The sequence below is a fragment of the Chenopodium album genome, chromosome 4 (assembly GCF_948465745.1).
Source record: "Chenopodium album chromosome 4, dcCheAlbu1.1, whole genome shotgun sequence".
Taxonomy (NCBI): domain Eukaryota; kingdom Viridiplantae; phylum Streptophyta; class Magnoliopsida; order Caryophyllales; family Amaranthaceae; genus Chenopodium; species Chenopodium album.
Genome location: NC_137837.1, coordinates 30,204,391 through 30,223,034, shown reverse-complemented (window position 1 = coordinate 30,223,034; position 18,644 = coordinate 30,204,391).

The window sequence follows — 18,644 nt, the reverse complement described above, 5'->3', positions numbered from 1 at the left end:
GGTGTATGATGCACATCAGCTAAACGAGCAGGCCCCGTCTCCCTTTAAGGCATGGGCCCTTGAACAAGGCTACGAGGATTCTGATGGTGTTGAGGTGTCGGCTATGGACCAAGATGATCAGATTTAGACTCATGAAGTTCAGGTTGTTCAAGACCAGGATAGTTAGGCTCCGGATGCTCAAACTGACACAAGCCACCCAACAGGTCAGAACCAGCAGGAGCTGACTCGGCACTCATGATTCAGCTTCCTCCCTGTTTTTTCTTTCAGCAGCAATATGCTAATCCTTATCTTTTTCCGGCCTGCGTCCCGAGTACTTCTGTATCTTTACCTATTAAGGAGTCGGGTAACAATAATACTTTGGGTTTTTCACCATATGCCCCTATGTTTTTTTTATTCACCATATACCCCTAGACTTTTTTAAATTCAGTATATACTCTCGTGTTTTCCCAAAAATACACCATATACCCTTTATAACTAATGATTGTTAATTTTTCAATCATTAGAGTTAATTATGAGCCGAAACCACTCTAAATATATTCCCCAACCACCGAAACCACCTACATTCCTTTACCCACCCCCAAAACCATCATAAATTTCCTTTTCTCATCCTCAAAATCAATCATACGGATATGGTTACGGAGATTTCGAGTGGTTTTGGGGGATGGAAAAACGAGATGATTGGTTTTGCGATGAGGGGGAGAGATCTAAGGTGGTTTCGAGGTATAATGAATTAAATTCTACTCATCTTATTCTTATCAAAGGTATGTAGTGAATTTTTGTAACAACTTAGGGGTATATGGTGAATTTGCAAATTTTCATGGGTATATGATGAATAAAAACAAAAATCAGAGATATGTGGTGAAAAAACCGATTATATTTTCTTTAACAATATTTTTCGATTTTAACCGGTTTAGAATAGAATTGGCCGACTGAGTCGACTTTATGAATTTATTAATAAATTTTATTATTTCTATTTTTGCATTTAAGTTTTGCAATTTTTATCTTTCAATTTTTGCCTAACTTTTTAAAATACGCCGCAATTCAGATAGTATACCGGCTACTCTTGTCCCTGGCGTCTGTGTGATCGGTTTCAGTACTTCTTTGATTAATTGACTTTGGAATGTTTTATACTTTAAAGAGTATGGAATGTTCCTAAGTCAATCAATCACAGTAGTGATTGCCCCAAACCAAGTACACATCCATTAACAACATCCGTTTTACCTAACAGGGCATTCGTATATAAATTTTTTATGAGCCAGACAGAATATTTCTACCTGGCAGTCAAGGAACAAGGAACACATTTTCCGCCTTTCTGATGGACCCCTGACAGCTTAAAGGCCATCTGGGATGCCTGCAATCCATTGCACCTGGTTCGTCTGCCTCATTGGGGTGACTGATTCAATTTCGTTGAACAGCCTAACAGAGAACTTCAATAGTTTACCGACTAATGTCACCTGACATCCGGTTTTAAACTTAATCATTTTTTAGACTATTTTGGTCATACAACAATGAGTTGACCAATTTGGTCGTTCAATCTTTGCCCTCTGCATATGCTGGTAGAGAAAACGATAGAATGCCCTCTGCGACGATAGCACCCGGAGGGGCGTCGAAGGACACCATACTCAAATAGGAGCAGACGAATTTATAAAATAATTTTTCATTCGGCCATTGGTTTCGATTTAAATATTAATTTATCCACCAAGTTATTTAACGTAGCTTAGTTTTTATTTTGTAGGGGCCGTCTGTGCATCGCACAGATGGTCCGCCAATTTAAATATCAAGTTAAATGCTATGTTTTTAACCTAGCTTATTTATTCAATAGACAGCCTGTGATTTCAATAAGCGGTAGTATATTGTTGCGCATTGAAGTGCACTTACGTTAAAGCATATGTGAATATGCTTGGCACTCAAAGTAAGTGGGAATTGACATAATATGATTAGGGACACAATTAGGGACACGATTAGTAGGGAGCCGCCAACAAGTTTTTAAGGAACTTGTAAACCGTTCACGAATCAATTAGGACAACCACAATAAAGGGACAACGATAGGCAACAATAATAGACCCGTGAAGGTTACACCCCATTCATGAGATTACTAACTCCATATGGTTCATAACCACGAAAGGAGGATCGGAGATGATGGTAAGAAGTGAGTCATGGAGTCACATTCGCCCGTATTAGCCTCTACTCGATTCTTACAGCAAAAAGTGATTACTGCAATCTCAAAGACATACAAGCAAAGATTCAATTTGCTCCAAACTATTATTAGGCTAAATTGGTTGAATATTAATGCAACATATAATTCTAAAATATCGTGATCACTTAATTAAACAACAAGATTAAAACGGAACCTAAACCGGTTATTCAAATTATCTTATTAGTCGTGATTTTAAATAACATATTCCCTTTAAACATGCAATATGGTGATCAATAAATAATAATTGAATGAACATTAATATTGTAAGCAATTTAACAATAAATCCAACAATATAAAATCGTTAGAAAAATAATAGAAATAAAAGGAACAAAATTTTTACTTTGATTTTGTTTGCTTGCAACTTTAATTCCATTATTTAAGGATAGAACCTCGAGTAAAGTACGGACTACTTAGAGTGCTTAAGGAAGGAATTTTGAAAGAATAAGGTAAGCTAGTGTTTTGGCTAGAGAATAGCAGAGAGAAAAAAGAATTAATTGGTGCCCCGTAAATCAGAAATAAGGGGGTATTCATAGGGAAAATGAGTAGAGGGAACACATAGAACCCTAAAAAGGATAAAAACCCTAAAAACACTACCGCAACATGGAAAATACTGCCGTGACACTGGAAACTTTTATGTGACGGGTCATACTCTGGAGTAATGCGGGAAATATTTGACCTACAGGAGTTAAAACGCGTGAAGGGTTTACGCAGGAAAGACACGGGGTTGTCCTGTGTCAAGACACTGACATCGTGTCACAGGGAACTATAACATGGCGCGACATTATGTCCCATGATGCGGCACTATTTTCCGTGATGCGGCAGACTCTTGGTCCCTTTTTCCGTCCAAATTCATTTTTGCCCTAATTACGTTCAGCCTATTTAGGTGCTGATTCATATTTTCGAGCTATTTATGAATTATTATTTATTAATTGGGCTAAAATAATAATGAAAAATGAATAAAAAGGTTTGGGCCAAAATAAAAATTGAACTATGCTTTGCCTAAACATTAAGACTGATCTGTTAACTATTTTATAAACTGAATTTAATTAAATATGATTGTTTATGCACTCTCGGGATTAAATACTGAACCCAACCAATAATGGCAGTGAAAGGTTGTTCATCATCGAGTTTGGTTTTGGGGAAACATTTTTAGGTGTTTACAAAAACCCTCACTTTGATTGAGTTTGTAGAAGCGTCAGTTTCTAAAACGATAGTCAAAGTAGTCGATAGGGACGGTGAATGATTTAAGACTTTTTGCGATCCAAAATCACTCTGCATATGCCCATACCTGCAGGAAAATGTTAAATCCACAGATAAAAGATTAAAGAGATATAATGCGTATTTAACACTAGTGTATCGATGACAAATGAGTTCGGTAGCTTCCTATGCGTGAAGGAATCCACTGGATGACGTTTTGTTGACATACTTTCCATGCCTGAGGAAAGTCGATTTATGGGTTTCGTAGCTTTCTAAGCTTGAAGAAACTTACCGGATGCTACTTTCCATGTTTTAGGAAAGTCGTCATATGAATTTGACATTTTTCTATGCTTTAAGAAACCCATTGATAATACTTTCCATGCTTGAGGAAAGCCGACAGACGAATTTGGCGATTTTCTATACTTGAAGAAGTCTACCGATAAAACTTTCCATGCTTGAAAGCTGACTGAATAATTTGGCGGTTTTTCTACGCTTGAAGAAATCCACCGATAATACTGTCCATGCTAGAGGAAAACCGACAGATGAACTTGGCGGTTTTCTATACTTGAAGAAATCCACCGATAATACTTTCCATGCTTGAGGAAAAAACTAGTCTAATGAAATTTGGAAGTGTATCGAGAACCTTGCGCCATGAAATAATGATGATTCGATTATCCCCGAATGTGGGTCGTAGATGATTTACTTTCAAGTCGACTATCCGACCGTGTCAAGTGTTTAAAATTTCAAAAATGTGACTTTGACGCTCGCTAGGGATAAAATGGTAATTAGAATTTCCCGCGTAATTTCGGTGAGAAAATAACTTTCCAAAAGCTGCGGTAAATCGTTCAAACTTAGTTAAAGATGCCCAGAATATTCTCCAGGAATTTTTAGGAACGTGCAAGACACGCGGTTGTGCACCGCGTCACATGGCATTATGCTGCGACACAGTGTCCAACCCCGTCAGGTAGTAAAGAATCCTGTGACGCAAGATTCGTTCATTACTGAACTAGTCAAAGCGCCTCAATATAAACGTTGCGAGAAGTCAGTTACGTGGTAACAGCCATCGTGCCGCGGAAAATGGAGACGTGTCACGGGCTTCTTTTTGCTTTAAATTTGAGCTTTGTCATGCCTGATTTTCATTTCATTTTGCTGCTTTTCGCCATTTTTGCCTTCACATTTATTCTTCTCTCTCTTCTTTTTTTTCATAGAATACTGTGTCACGGCGATTAAGCACCGGTGCAAGAAGATCTTCACCGTGTCGCGGCGTCAGTAATCGTGTCACGCCGTTATTGCTTTGCCGTTTTTGTTTCGATTTTTCTGCTGCTGCTATTCGAGTGCTCGCCTCTACTGTCGTTGCTGTGTGTGTTGCGTGGAGGTTCATCGTGACACAGCCTTAGGTACCGTGTCACGTCGTATGGTGTCATGCCGCAATGTTAGTGCTGTTGCGTTCGACCTCCTTATTGCGGTTTTTCGAGCTTTTCACCCAAATTTCTTGCTATCTTCCTCATTTTCAAATTCGTACAAGGATCCATGTAAATTTCCTTTTCTCATGTCTTGAAACCCTAAAAAATTCAAATTGGGGGTTTTTTATTTTGGGATTATATGTCGAAATTCTTGCCATGAATTAGCTTGTATATGGATGTATGCTTGTTTATCAGAAATTTACGACCAAGTTTGTGTGATTGGTGAAGAAACGAGTAAAGCACAATTTTTTGGTACTACTTGTATGAAATGGTGTAAAATATGTCATGATGTGTCGATCTATTATTTTTGTGCAATTTCAAAACATGATTTGTTATTTGTATGTACTATATTGTCATGGAGAACATAATATCATGCAATTAGGAGAACTGTAGTATTAGTTCGTCATGGAGAAACTAATAAAAGTAATGGTGTTCTTCGAACAAGTGTATTATTCTTATAGTGGGTTTCAGAATTATTAGAAAGCTAATTTATTCAGTAAGGTAAAGTGATCGAAATGCCTAGGTGGAGTCCGCTTCCGATCAGTAATATTAATGTATAGTTAATATTACAGCTTAATCTTAACTGAACCCTTCGGGTCACACCAAGCAATTAACCAACCAACTCGACGAATTAATACGGAAGAAATTAAAGAGTTGCCCAAGTGTTAAATATTAAGACATCGGAAATTAAAGCTTAGAGCGTCGAAACCGAGCGTCGGAAGTCGAGTCAAAAATAGTAAATGGCGAGACGCGCAAATAATAATAAATCGGCAATATTTCCCAAAATACCCCTAGCATCGGAATGCCCCGAGCATCGAGTGCTAGGGGCATAACGCGTGGCATGGTGGCTAGCATGCGCACCTAGCTGGGCCTAGGTTGGCTGGTCCATGCTAGCGCACCAATGCTAGCACCAAAGGGCAGCCACGGCCGCAAGCAACAGCAGCAGACCGGAAAAGGTGTGCATGGCTTGCTGGCTGCAAGTAGCAGCAGCCCGCACAAGCGTGCGAGGCTTGCTGGCTGCGAGCAGCAGCAACCCGCATCACCTTGGTGCGAGTGGCTGGGCCGTAGGCTAAGGGGAAGCATGTGAAGGGAGGGTTTAAATGTGAGGGACATGTGGCACAAGGAGAGTATGGACTGGGGAGCAAGTATGGTCCCCTACTCTCCAAGTGGTCCTCACTTCCCTTTACATGTATTAGTGACACTTGTAGATTTATTATTAGTTTGCTTTTTTTTTTTTTAGCTTTAAAATAAATTGTGAAATTTCATGCTCCCACATTGATGGGAGAGAAATTCCCACTCTCCCTCTTCCCTATAAATACCCATCTTGGGTATTTGGGAAGAGTGCTTGAGTAGGAGTTCAATAGAGCATTGCATTAGCAAAAACACTTAAACTCACATAATACTCTGGTGTTGGTCGGTCTTCGCTAACATCGAGGTAACGGACCTAAAAGTTGGTAGTTGTTTTTGCGGGTGGATCTCCGTCGAAGGCTATCGTATTTTCGAGACTAAGCTTCTCAAGTGAGAGCCCAATTTGTGGGGCGAAGCACGCGACAAATTTAAATTTCCTATTTTTCCCTTTTGTGTTTATTTATGCATTAGTGATATTATTTATTGCGAGTGTGATCCTTGGCTCAGGTTTTTTCCGTGGTGAGTGGGACTCACCAAACCCTAACAGCGGTATCGGAGCCCCGCTCGTTTATTTTTAATTATCATATTTTTTTTCAAGGTATTTTTATGTGTTAATTTTTCAGGTTTGAAGTTGCTAATTAGATTAGTAGCTCGTATTATCAATTTTAACCTCGTATTAGAGCTGACTTCAGCTCCCAAACCCAGATTTCGACCAAAAAAATAGTGAATTTTTGGTGGAAAAAGGTGTTCCTAAAATGGTAAAACCATTTTAGGGGTCGGTTTTTAGCTAAAAAACGACCATAAATGCTTTTTTCGAGGGTTTTTTTTTTACGAAAAATTTTAAGTCTTTCTAACCTTGAAAATTAATTGCATATTTATGGTGGTTATGTAATTGGTTCAATACAGATTTTATATGCAATCTTAAACCTCTTGAGGCCTGATTACTTGATTGTAATTTGTGTTTGAAAGCTTGGTTTTATTTTTCACATAATTGCAAATTAATTACATATTAGTTGTTTTTTTTTTTCATTTGAACATTAAAGTTCATATTTTTTTTCCAACTCCCTCTTACTTTGTCAAAATCTCAAGATTAATTTAGTTTTATTAAATTAATAATGAGAAATTGCATTATTCATTTTTATTGCACCAAGTTAAACCAATTTAATTAAAGAATGGTTGTTGGGAATTATTTTGGTTGAATGCACCTTGATAAATTTTATTTAAGTTAGACTTGTTTAAATTTTCAATTTTTTCTAATTGAATTAGTTCTAAAATCAATTTGAATTAATGATATGTCACGCAAAATTGGGATCAAAATCCCGAGGCCATGCCATGCAAAACGAGGCAAAACCCCCCTATGGCTAGCCGGGCTGCATTGCAGCCCGCATGTGGCTGCCAAGAGGGGTGCTCGTGTGAGCGTGCAGCCATGGGCGTGGCTAGTGCATCCAACAACAGCAACACATGGCTGTGTGTGTGCGTGCGTGTGTACGTACACATCAGCAGAACATGGCTGTGTGGGTGTGTGCGTGCACAGCAGCAGCACATAGCTGTGTGTGTGTGCGTGCATGAGTGTGCGTAGCGCAGCACATAGCTGCTATGGTGTGGCTATGGTGCGGCTATGGTGCGGCAGTGGTGTACGAGCATTTGGAGCATGGTTTGGTGCTTGGTGCGATGAGGCAAGCAGCCTTAGTGCGTGTGCCTCGCACCAGGCAACCCGTAGCAACACTACTAGGTGTGAGCCTACCTAGTACTACAGAGGGTGGTCGAGGCACATGCACCAAGCCGCATTGTCTGAGTTACTACATGACTTTGGTTTTCATATGTCATGCGCCACTTGAGTGCGGTTTGCTTTGTGCTTGCTTGTTTGCCGTTTTATTTATTTTAATTATTCTTGTTTATTTTAATTAAAAGTGTTTTTTGAGGCTAGGCCTCGGTTTTGAGCGGCATTGGCAAATTTTATTTTGACAAATTTTGGGTTCTACCAGCTTAATTAATTGGATTAATTAAGATGGATGCGCAATTTAGTGTGAGCTTCAATTGATAATTATGTCAATCACATAATCAGTTAAACAACTTTCACTAGTTTTATTAGGCGTGTTAATCGGATTAACCGCCTAGATTAGTTACTAGTGCGCGCGCGTGTTTGATGCATTATTAATTGTTTATTATTGTAAAATGCATGGGCCATTCACATAAAGTGAATGGATTAATGGAATGAATATTCTCTCACAAGTATATATAAAAATGGCAACTAGTGGGACCCAATCAGGATAGAAAATACAGACTGTGTGCCGTGATGTATTTTTGTAAATCTAAATATGGTCTACGTACTGTTGAGTATTTTTGTACCTTAATATTTAGATTAGTCCTAAACGTAGTTACTAGTATTGCATAATTATAATAAAGTCTTGAAGATGGAGGTTCTTAGAAGACAAAACCATGAAATTACAAAAGAAGAACTTTTGAAAATTTAAGAATTCAAGGGGTCATGCTAGTTGCCAATATGCCTCAAAATGCTTTTTGCTTTACATATTCGTCATCATTTATGTATGAATTATATGTTAGATGCATGTTTAAGGATTTCAAATGTTGTGATGATTAATTAAGTTAACTTAAATCAACCAACATAGAAACCCTAGGTCCCTAAATATTGAGTAAAATTGTCATTTCAAAACAACACTTATTGACGTATTGAGAGTAGTGATGGGCTACGCCAAAGAGAGGCATCACTACCACTCCCTAGACCCATTAGGCATACCGGGTAGGCAAGTTGGTTTTGGTTCTACTCAACGATATGAGTGATGAAGTCCTAACATGTCGTGGCAAAGTGAATAAATTGTTGAGAGAGCATTAGATGCAACGATTTATTAAACCAAGAGTAGCATAGAGCCATTAGCAAAGTATTGTTTACCTTGGGAGATTGAGTGCTAAGACAAGCCAAAGCTTGCTTAGCCACACATTGTTTCCTTGGATCTTGGAAATGGCTTATTTTCACAAAATGGGGACAATTTTATGTGTAAATAGGACATTAAATAAGTATTGAAATATGCATGAATAAAATTCAATCTTATTTAAAGTATTATAATTGGTTTTTCATTTTCAAATTCATTCAATTGTAGAATCATGTCTTTAAACAACTCAAACAACCAATTTTCATTACGCTCAATTCTCGATAAGGAAAAGTAGAGTGGGACCAATTTCCTTGATTGGAAAAGGAATTTGCGCATCGTTCTTATGCAAGAACAAAAACAGTATGTCCTCAATGAGGAAATTCCCGAGGCTCCCAAAGAGGAGGTGACTCAGGCTGCCCTTAACCGATGACAAGTGGCTGATCGGGATGTCAAGTGCGTTATTGTAGGCGTCGCTCGAAGTGCGCCTACGTTAAAGCATGTTGTGAATATGCTTGGCACTCACTGGAAGTGGGAATTGACATATACGATTAGGGACAAGGAAAGTAGGGAGCCGCCAACAAGTTTTTTAAGGAACTTGTAAACCGTTCACAGATCATAAAAGGCAACCAAGATAAGGGACAACGATAGGCAACAACGATTGACCCGTGAAGGTTACACCCCATTCATAATCCATGATATTATTAACTCCATATGGTTCGGAACCACGAAAGGAGGATCGGGGATGATGGTACGAAGTGAGTCATGGAGTCACATTCGCCCGTATTGGCCTCTACTCGATTCTTAAAGTGAAAAGTGATTCCTGCGATCTCAAAGGAATACAAATAAAATATTCAATTCGCTCCAAACTATTATTATGTTAAATTGGTTGAATATTAATGCAACACATAGTTTTAAAATATTGTGACCACTTGATTAAACAATAAGATTAAAAAGGAACCTAAACCAATCGTCCAAATTATCTAATTAGGCGTGATTTTCAATTACATATTCCCTTTAACATGCAATATGGTGATTAATAAATATAATAAAATATACATTTATATTGGAAGCAATTTAACCATAATAGCGTTAGTCAAATCAAATATAAAATAACCTAATCATGATGCTAGCAACAAGAATAAAAATAAGAGTAATTAAATTAATTAATTACTCTCATTCCGCGCGTTCCTTTAAATTGCTACATCATGAATAAACTGTTAGTAACTTCAATTAAAATATAAAGTAAATGGAAATAATTAAACTATATAATTGTATAGTTAATTTGGTCCAAACCCTCAGTCAATTATACCTTTCACACTTTGGTTTAAGTATAGAACTTTGGGTATTGTATAAACTCCTTGGAGTGCTTAAGGGAAGAATGGTGTAATTAGGAATATAGGTTTAAGGCTAAGAATATGGGAGAGAGAGAAGAGAAAGATTTTTGGTGTAAAAGAGAAAAAGAGAGAAGGATTTGATGATCAAGCTTGTTGATGATTGAAAAAGGGGTGATATGAACTCTATTTATAGAATAAAAAGAAGGGTTGAAGAAAACAAGAAAAGATAAGAATTCGAATCGGATAAAACTCTTGCGATAGACAGCAGTTTTTGCGGTTTGTGTTTTTATCATATCTTTTGATCCAGAAATCGGAATAAGATGAATAAGATGTCGTTGAAATGATCTTAAAGTATACTTTCTAACACAATTAGAATCAGATTAAAATATTTTGTATAAGTAAAGATATGGCCGAAATAGTGAGACGGTGTCAGTTTTGGATAGAGTTTTTTATTTAATTCATATCTTTTTCGTTATAGCTCGGAATTGATATTATAATATATCATTGGAAAGATAAATTCAAGGAATATCCAACCATATAAAATTTGGATAAAAACTATGAGGCACAAAATAATATCTGTCTATCTTTGAACGTCTTTCAATTCGGATCTAAATAGAATTTTTAAAAAGAAAAGTTTTATTCAATTTCAAACTCGTTAATCTTATCTTTTCAAAAAGGATAATTAAGATATTTTAAAAACTTATAGAAGCTTCTAATTAATCCTAATTGGTTTAGGAATGGGATTAAAGCTATTGGACCCTCCACAAGATCATTGGGTCGTAGGTAAGGTGGGCTTAGGTTCGGTTTGAGCTCAGTTTAATATTTTTGTCATAACTTGTTCGTTTTAACTCGGATTTGGGCTTATAATATATAGTTGGAAATCTCTTTTAAAGCCCAATCCAACTATTCAATCATTGGACCCAGATTATGGACCAAAATAAACTGGATTAAACGTTTTATAAAAAGGACACGAAATGAATGATTTTAAAGGACACAAAATGAATTATTTTGGGTGTAAAGGCACGAAAAGAGGAAAATAAGTTATGGTTTGGGGAAATTGGCTAGGAATTGGGTTGGTTTATGAAATGGAAACATGGATTTAAGCACTTTAAAAATTAAATAATCAACCTGACCAATAATGGCGGTGAAAGGTTATTCATCATCGGGTTTGGTTTTGGGGAGACATTTTTAGGTGTCTACAGAAGCCCCCACTTTGACTGAGTTTGTAGAAACGTTAGTTTTGAAAACGATAGTCAAAGTAGTCGATAGGGACGGAGAATGATTTAAGACGTTCTGCGATCCTAAATCACTCTGTATACGCCGATACCTGCAAAAAATGTTAATTCCACAGATAAAAGAGTAAAGGGATAGAACGCTTATCTGAAACCATTGTATCGGTGACAAATGAGGTTGGTATTTTCCTATGCTTGAAGGAATCCACAGAATGACGTTTGTTAAAATGCTTTCCATGCTTGAGGAAAGCCGACTGATGAATTTGGAAGCTTTCTAAGCCTGAAGAAACCTACCGGATGATACTTTCCATGCTTGAGGAAACTCGACGTATGAATTTGGTGTCATTTTATGCTTGAAGAATTCCATCGATAATACTTTCCATGCTTGAGGAAAGTCGACAGATGATGAGATTGCTAGTCTCTGTGTATCAAGAACCTTGCGTCATGAAATGATGGTGGTTCGATTGTCCCCGAACGTGGGCTGTAGATGGTCTGCTTGTTCCCGGACGTGGGCTGTAGTTGGTTCGCTTGTCCCCGAATGTGGGCTGTAAATGGTTCGCTTGTCCCCGAACTTGGGCTATAGATGGTCCGCTTGTCCCCGGACGTGGGCTGTAGATGGTCCCTTGTCCCCGGACGTGGACTGTAGATGGTCCGCTTGTGCTCGGACGTAGGCTGTAGATGGTCCGCTTCTCCCCGGACGTGGGCTGTAGATGGTCCGCTTGTCCTCGAACGTGGGTTGTAATTGTGACCTGCAAAATAAAATTTGCCAAGGGACTCGTATAGACTATGATTGACTTGACCAACTAACTTGACCAAGCTTTGACTTGACACGACATGACATGACATGAGTATGACTTGTGATTGTGTGTGTATAGTTTGAGTGTGTGTGTGCAGACACAAACAACCGAAAATGCAAAAGCAAAAATTTTCCATCATTTTTGTCATGAGACGAGTGGAGGGTGCCAACATTCTCCCGAAAAAGAAAGACGTGAAAAATTAAATTTTATTTTCGAACTTCCCTCGATAAAAATTTTGAAAAAGTTTTTGAACTTCCCCAAAATAAAATAACGAAAAAGGGAAGAAGTTTTGAACTTCCTCCTTGAGCAAGACGAAATGAATCGTATGGATTGAATTGCTTGTCCTGAACATAATGTATGCATGATGCATGTTCTTAGGCCAGGAGGCTAAGGAAAATTACATCATGTGACACGATAGATTAATGAACTTAAGTCATGGAGCTAAGCATCATATATGGTGTAAAGAAGCGATCTTGAACGTCACTTAGGTCTGGAAGCTAAGCACGTATATAGATGAAGTGATTATGAACGTTGCTTAGGTCAAGGAGCTAAGAACGATTGTAGGGAATAATTTCAAGCCTTTAAATCCCACTAGCTTGAACCCCACTGTGATCATACACTAAAGTACGGTGGCGTCCAAAAGGGAAGAAGATAGAGCAAAAGAGTCGCCAACAAGTTTTTTAGGAACTTGTAAACCGTTCACGAGATAAAGGTTACACCCCTTAACGATCCAAGAGATGGTCAACTCCATAAGGTCTAGAACCAAAAAAGGGTTCGGGGATGAAGGTGCAAATCCAACCTAAAAGAGATTGAATCTGCCCTAATAATAGGCCTCTACTTTATTCTGATCGTATTCATGTGCGCTTTTTAATTAACATGCAATCAATAGGATTAACCCTAAACCTTTTTATCTATGTTGGTTGAGTTTAATGCACACATAAACTATTATTGGCGATCACTTGAAATTATAATCAAATTAACCCTAATAAGATTATTAAATATCTTATTAAGCGTGATTACAAGTACCAATTCCCTTTAAACATGCATAAAGGTGTGATCAAGCAATAAAAATAAATATCAAGCAACATAATAAATAATAATAATAATCATAATAATAACAATCATAAATATCATGACAATAAAATTATAATGATAATCATCATAAAATAATCATCATCAAAATAATAATAATAATAATAATATTCATAATCATCATAAATTATAACAATTATAATCATAATCATGATCATGTTAATATTAAAGCATAATAATAATAGCAAGATCCTAGGCATGATACTAACAAGATTTATAACAAACCCTAACATGTAACTAAGCAATAAAATTTAAATCTTTAGCCCTAACATGATACTAACAATCATAAATATTAGGAAGAACATAGGAAGCATCGCAGGAATCATATTTGATATTAAAATTACCTTGGACATGATACTAGGAATATCATAATAACATTGTAAACATGATTTCTACATAATAACATTAATTAATCAATAAAGTACTTACTTTGATGCCTCGTATCTCTTTCTAATAACAAAACACACACGTTAGTAACTTCAAGGAAAATAATAAACAAACAATTAAATTAAATAATTGAAATAGAGATTTGGGACCAAACCCTCAGAAATTAAACCTTTCACGTCTAGGGCAAAGGCAACTTTGAATTTGTCTAGGTGTTTCTAGATCTTGTGAATGTGAAATTTTGTATGTAAAAGCAAAGTCTAGAAAAGAAGAATTGAAAGAGAATTAGAGAGAATTGATGATGAATGAAAACTAATTGTAGGTGAATGATCGTGAGAATTGGTGAATGATAGAGGTAGATGATTCTTGAAAACGGAGTTTTTAATACGATATTTATAGAGAAAATCAGCCAAAAGGATAGAATAAACAAAACATAGTCTGACGCATAGAAAACAGAACTGGCGCCAACCCTGGCTAGCTGGCGCCAGGCACCAACACCAGCGCCAGGCGCCAATGGCTAGCGCCAGGCTCCAGGCCTGGTTCCAGGCGCCAAGGCCTGGGGTTAGGCGCCAAGCCTGTTTCCAACGCGTTTTCGAAAATCAGATAAATTTACCGTACTGGAGGATAAAATCATATAATTTCCTCGAAAATGCTTTTTGATTTTAATTAAAACTCTGAAAAGTCAAAAGTCAATTTATCAATGCTAATTGAATTAGGAATGAAAAGAACCTTCTAGAAGAATCTAGAAGACTAAAACCATTCCTAATTGCATTAGGAATGATAAATCATATTAGGCCCTCCCCTAGATCATTGGGCCGCATATAAAGCTCAAACCGGGCCCAGTTTAGTAAATTGGCCGTAACTTCCTCAATATTCATCGGAATTGGGCTTATAATATATCGTTGGAAAGGTCTTTGCAAGCCCCATCCAACTACAATACTATTGGACCCATATTATGGACCAACCAAACTGGATTTACTGTTTTCTTAAAATAAGTTTTCAAAAACAGAGAGGAGAGAAAAGAAATTAAAACTATCCGCAACACTAGACTTTCCACACTTTCACTTCATTCGATTATGATTCGACGTGAAAGGTACTCATCAATGAGATTGGTTTTGGGGAGACACAAATGGGTGTCTACAACGATATGTTTATATTATTACAAATCATTGATATAGAAATGTTACTCAACACATTATGCGATGCATGAAACATTGAATATTGCTCAGGTCAAGAAGCTAAGCAAGTATACAACGTTTCTTCTGATGAATGTTGTATTGAAAGATGATGAAGCATGCACATTAGAGAAAAAAGCTAGATTTTATGATAAAGGGTTCCTAAGGGAAAGATGATATGGATATGTATGTGTGAAAGAAGTGTGTGAAAAAGATACTAAGGTGAGGCCGCAAAGGTTATGGTGATGGAAATATATGTGTGAAGAGTCAAAGATGATGACTCTTTAGGCTGGGTAAGCTAATGTGATGTGGGTTCAAGCCCCCAAGTCTAGCTCTAAATGGGTAGGGATATAGAGATAAGCATTGGATGTTCTTTGACTCGATCATGCATAGATATGAATATGAATGTGGCCGCACCTTAATGTGAGGTTGCCTTAGATATCAGGTCGAACGTAGCTCTAACCGAACTTTGCAAAAGTGTGTGTACACCTCAAAGAGGTCTTTCAAGGGTTGTAATGTGGTTAAGCTGAAGGTTTAAGGAAGAAAGGGGTAAAAGGCTCCAGACCCGAGAGAAGCCCCCAAGATATGCAATTGTGTATTAGACTTTGCAAGTTTTTTTTTCATATATTTTTGTTTTGTTTTGAATCTTTTTTTTTTATTCTTTTAAATCAATTTAGGCAATCTAAATTCATGCGGTCCATCACTCACTTAGCATTCATGTTTCTCAGGCACGGTACCAAGCTCTCGATGAGAGACGCAATTTGAGACGTGTTCATATCAAAGACATTGAAACACTTGCCTTTAGACATTGTTTTATTGTTGTTGTACACACCTAAAAATGTCTCCCCAAAACCAAACCCGATGATAAATAACCTTTCACCGCCACTATTGGTCGGGTTTAGTATTTAATCCCGAGAGTGCTTAAAAAATCGTATCTTATTAAATTCTTGTTTTTGAAAGGTCTATGGATCAGTCTTGGTGTTTGGTAAAGGCATAGTTTTAATTTGTTAATTAATTTTAAGCCCAAACCTTTTTATTTTATTATTTCATTATTTTTGGCCCAAATATTTTATTTATTTTTGTTATTTTCTTATTTTTAGCCCGAATAATAAAAGTCAGAAAAAAAGCCCGAAATTATCAATCGGCACTTAAAAAAGCCGAAAGAAATTAGGGTTAAAAGTGAATTTAGACGGAAAAGTGGACTGGAACTGACCGTGTCACGGTCAAGCTTGACCGTGTCACGGGAACTCTTCCCGTCTGACGGTGGGACTTCCCGTGACACGGGAGGTCTGCCGTGACACGGGAAGTTCCGTGTCCTTTTCGCGTAAACCCTTAACGCGTTTTCCGTTCCGTTTTCTAAAAATTTCCCGCGACACTCCAAAACTGACCGTGTCACGGGAACTTGTACCGTCTAACGGTACAGTCTAACCGTGTCACGGTACAGTCTGGCCGTGTCACGGGATGCATTTTTAGGGTTTTTATCATTTTAGGGTTCCGTGTGCTCCCTCAGCACATTTCCCTATAAATACCCCCTCGTTTCTGATGAACGGGGGAAGGGAATTCGATGATTCTTATTTTTCTCTCTTTTATGCTCTTAACCTAAACACTAGCCTACCCTTTTCACTTCAAAATTCCTTCTTCAAGCACTCAAAGGAGTCCATATTTTACTCGAGGTTCTATCCTTAAACCAAGGCGTGAAAGGTAGAGTCGTTTGAGGGTTTGGCTCCAAAATTAACCTTGTTTTTATTTAATTTAATTTAATTGTTGTTTTATTATTTCCTTGAAGTTACTAACTCGTTTATTATTTTGTAGTTGCAAGCAAACAGATTCAAAGTAAGGATCATGCTCTTTTTATTATTATTTTTCTAACGATTTTTCTGTTGTTAGAGTTATGATTAAATTGGTTCTTTTTATGTTTATATTTATTCTATTATATCCATTGATCACAATATTGCATGTTAAAGGGAATATGTAATTGAAAATCACGACTAATAAGATTTTTGGACAACCGGTTTAGGTTCCCTTTTAATCTTGTTGTTTAATCAAGTGATCACCAAATATTTTAGAATTATGTGTGCATTAATTTTAAACCAATTTAGTTAAATAATAGTTTGGAGCAAATTGAATATTTTGTTTGTATGCCTTTGAGATCGCAGGAATCACTTTTCAATATAAGAATCGAGTAGAGGCCAATACGGGCGAATGTGACTCCATGACTCACTTCGTACCATCATCCCCGATCCTCCTTTCGTGGTTCTGAACCATATGGAGTTAGTAATCTCATGGATTATGAATGGGGTGTAACCTTCACGGGTCAATCATTGTTGCCTATCGTTGTCCCTTATCGTGGTTGCCTTTTTATGATCCGTGAACGGTTTACAAGTTCCTTAAAAACTTGTTGGCGGCTCCCTACTTTATTTGTCCCTAATCGTAATGTCAATTCTCACTTCCTATGAGTGCCAAGCATATTCACAACATGCTTTAGCGTAGGCGCACTTCGAGCGACGCCTACAATTTGGCGACTCCACTGGGGAGGATTCTTAATTATTTATTGATTTGAGTGATCGGTATTTAATTAAGATGAGTGGATGAGACTTGAAAGATTCTTGAAAAAATATTCTTGTGATTAATTTGGCATTTTTGCATCTGCATAGACGTTTTAACGTCACATCCAGGTCTGTCCCGTAAGAAAAATTGGATAACTCGGTTGCGCGCAAAAGCAAACAGGGCACCAGTCAGATTTTCTGACTGCCGTGTCACGGCAGAGTCTGCCGTGTCACGGTACAGTGTACCGTCTGACGGTAGACTGTACCGTGACACGGGAATTTCTGCCGTGTCACGGCAGTCCTAAAAACTGTCCGGTGACCTATTTTCTTTTCCCACAGTCGACTTCCTTCGATTTTTCTGAAAAAACGTATGTGTTCTACATGCGTCTTAGCCCCGGGGGATTTAAGCTCTATCAACCCAAAAACGCTCATGGCAATAAGGGTTCATCCGAGTCATTAAATCTACCCAAACCATGGAGTCGAGTTCGATTTCATCACGAACTCGCGGAGCCGCCCGTTGGCATACACCCTCAAGGGAGGCTGCCTTGCTAACGCGTCCAAACTCTTAACCATGGTACCCTTTTGACACCCAAAGCTTGACCAATAGTTGAACATAGATCTTGACTTTAGGTTGCGAACTTTTTTTGCATCATCGTGCCTAAATGCTATGTGGTTGTTCGGTGCTAACCCTAATGTGTTTGCTCTTTTTGTTTGACCCATGACCGAGGGTTTTTATTCTCACATAGTAATTAGTACGGACTTAAAATCGATTAAAATCCGAAAAAAATCACAAAACTGACCTGGAACTGCGCACCGTGTCACGGCATTTTTTGCCGTGTCATGGTGAACAGTGCCGTGACACGGGAAAGGCTACCGTCTGACGGTAAGCCTTAACCGTGTCACGCCAGTCTGTACCGTGACACGGTGCCCAGGAAAGTGTCCCGTCAGTCTTTTTTCTCGATTTTTGTGTCCAGTATTGAGGCGTGTCTAGTTATACGGTCAAAACACGTGTCTATAACCTCACCTAATCACTCACATATTATGTCCGCACTTTTTTTTTAGTCATGCACCACTTTTGACCGTTTTTTAGGGAAGTTTCGTTTGTGTCGTTTTTTTTTTTTTTTTTTTTTTTTTTTTTTTTTTTTGGAGTAAGTCGGATGGTATCCTCCCATGTTTTTTTTTTTTAATAAGTAGAGCTTCGATAAAAA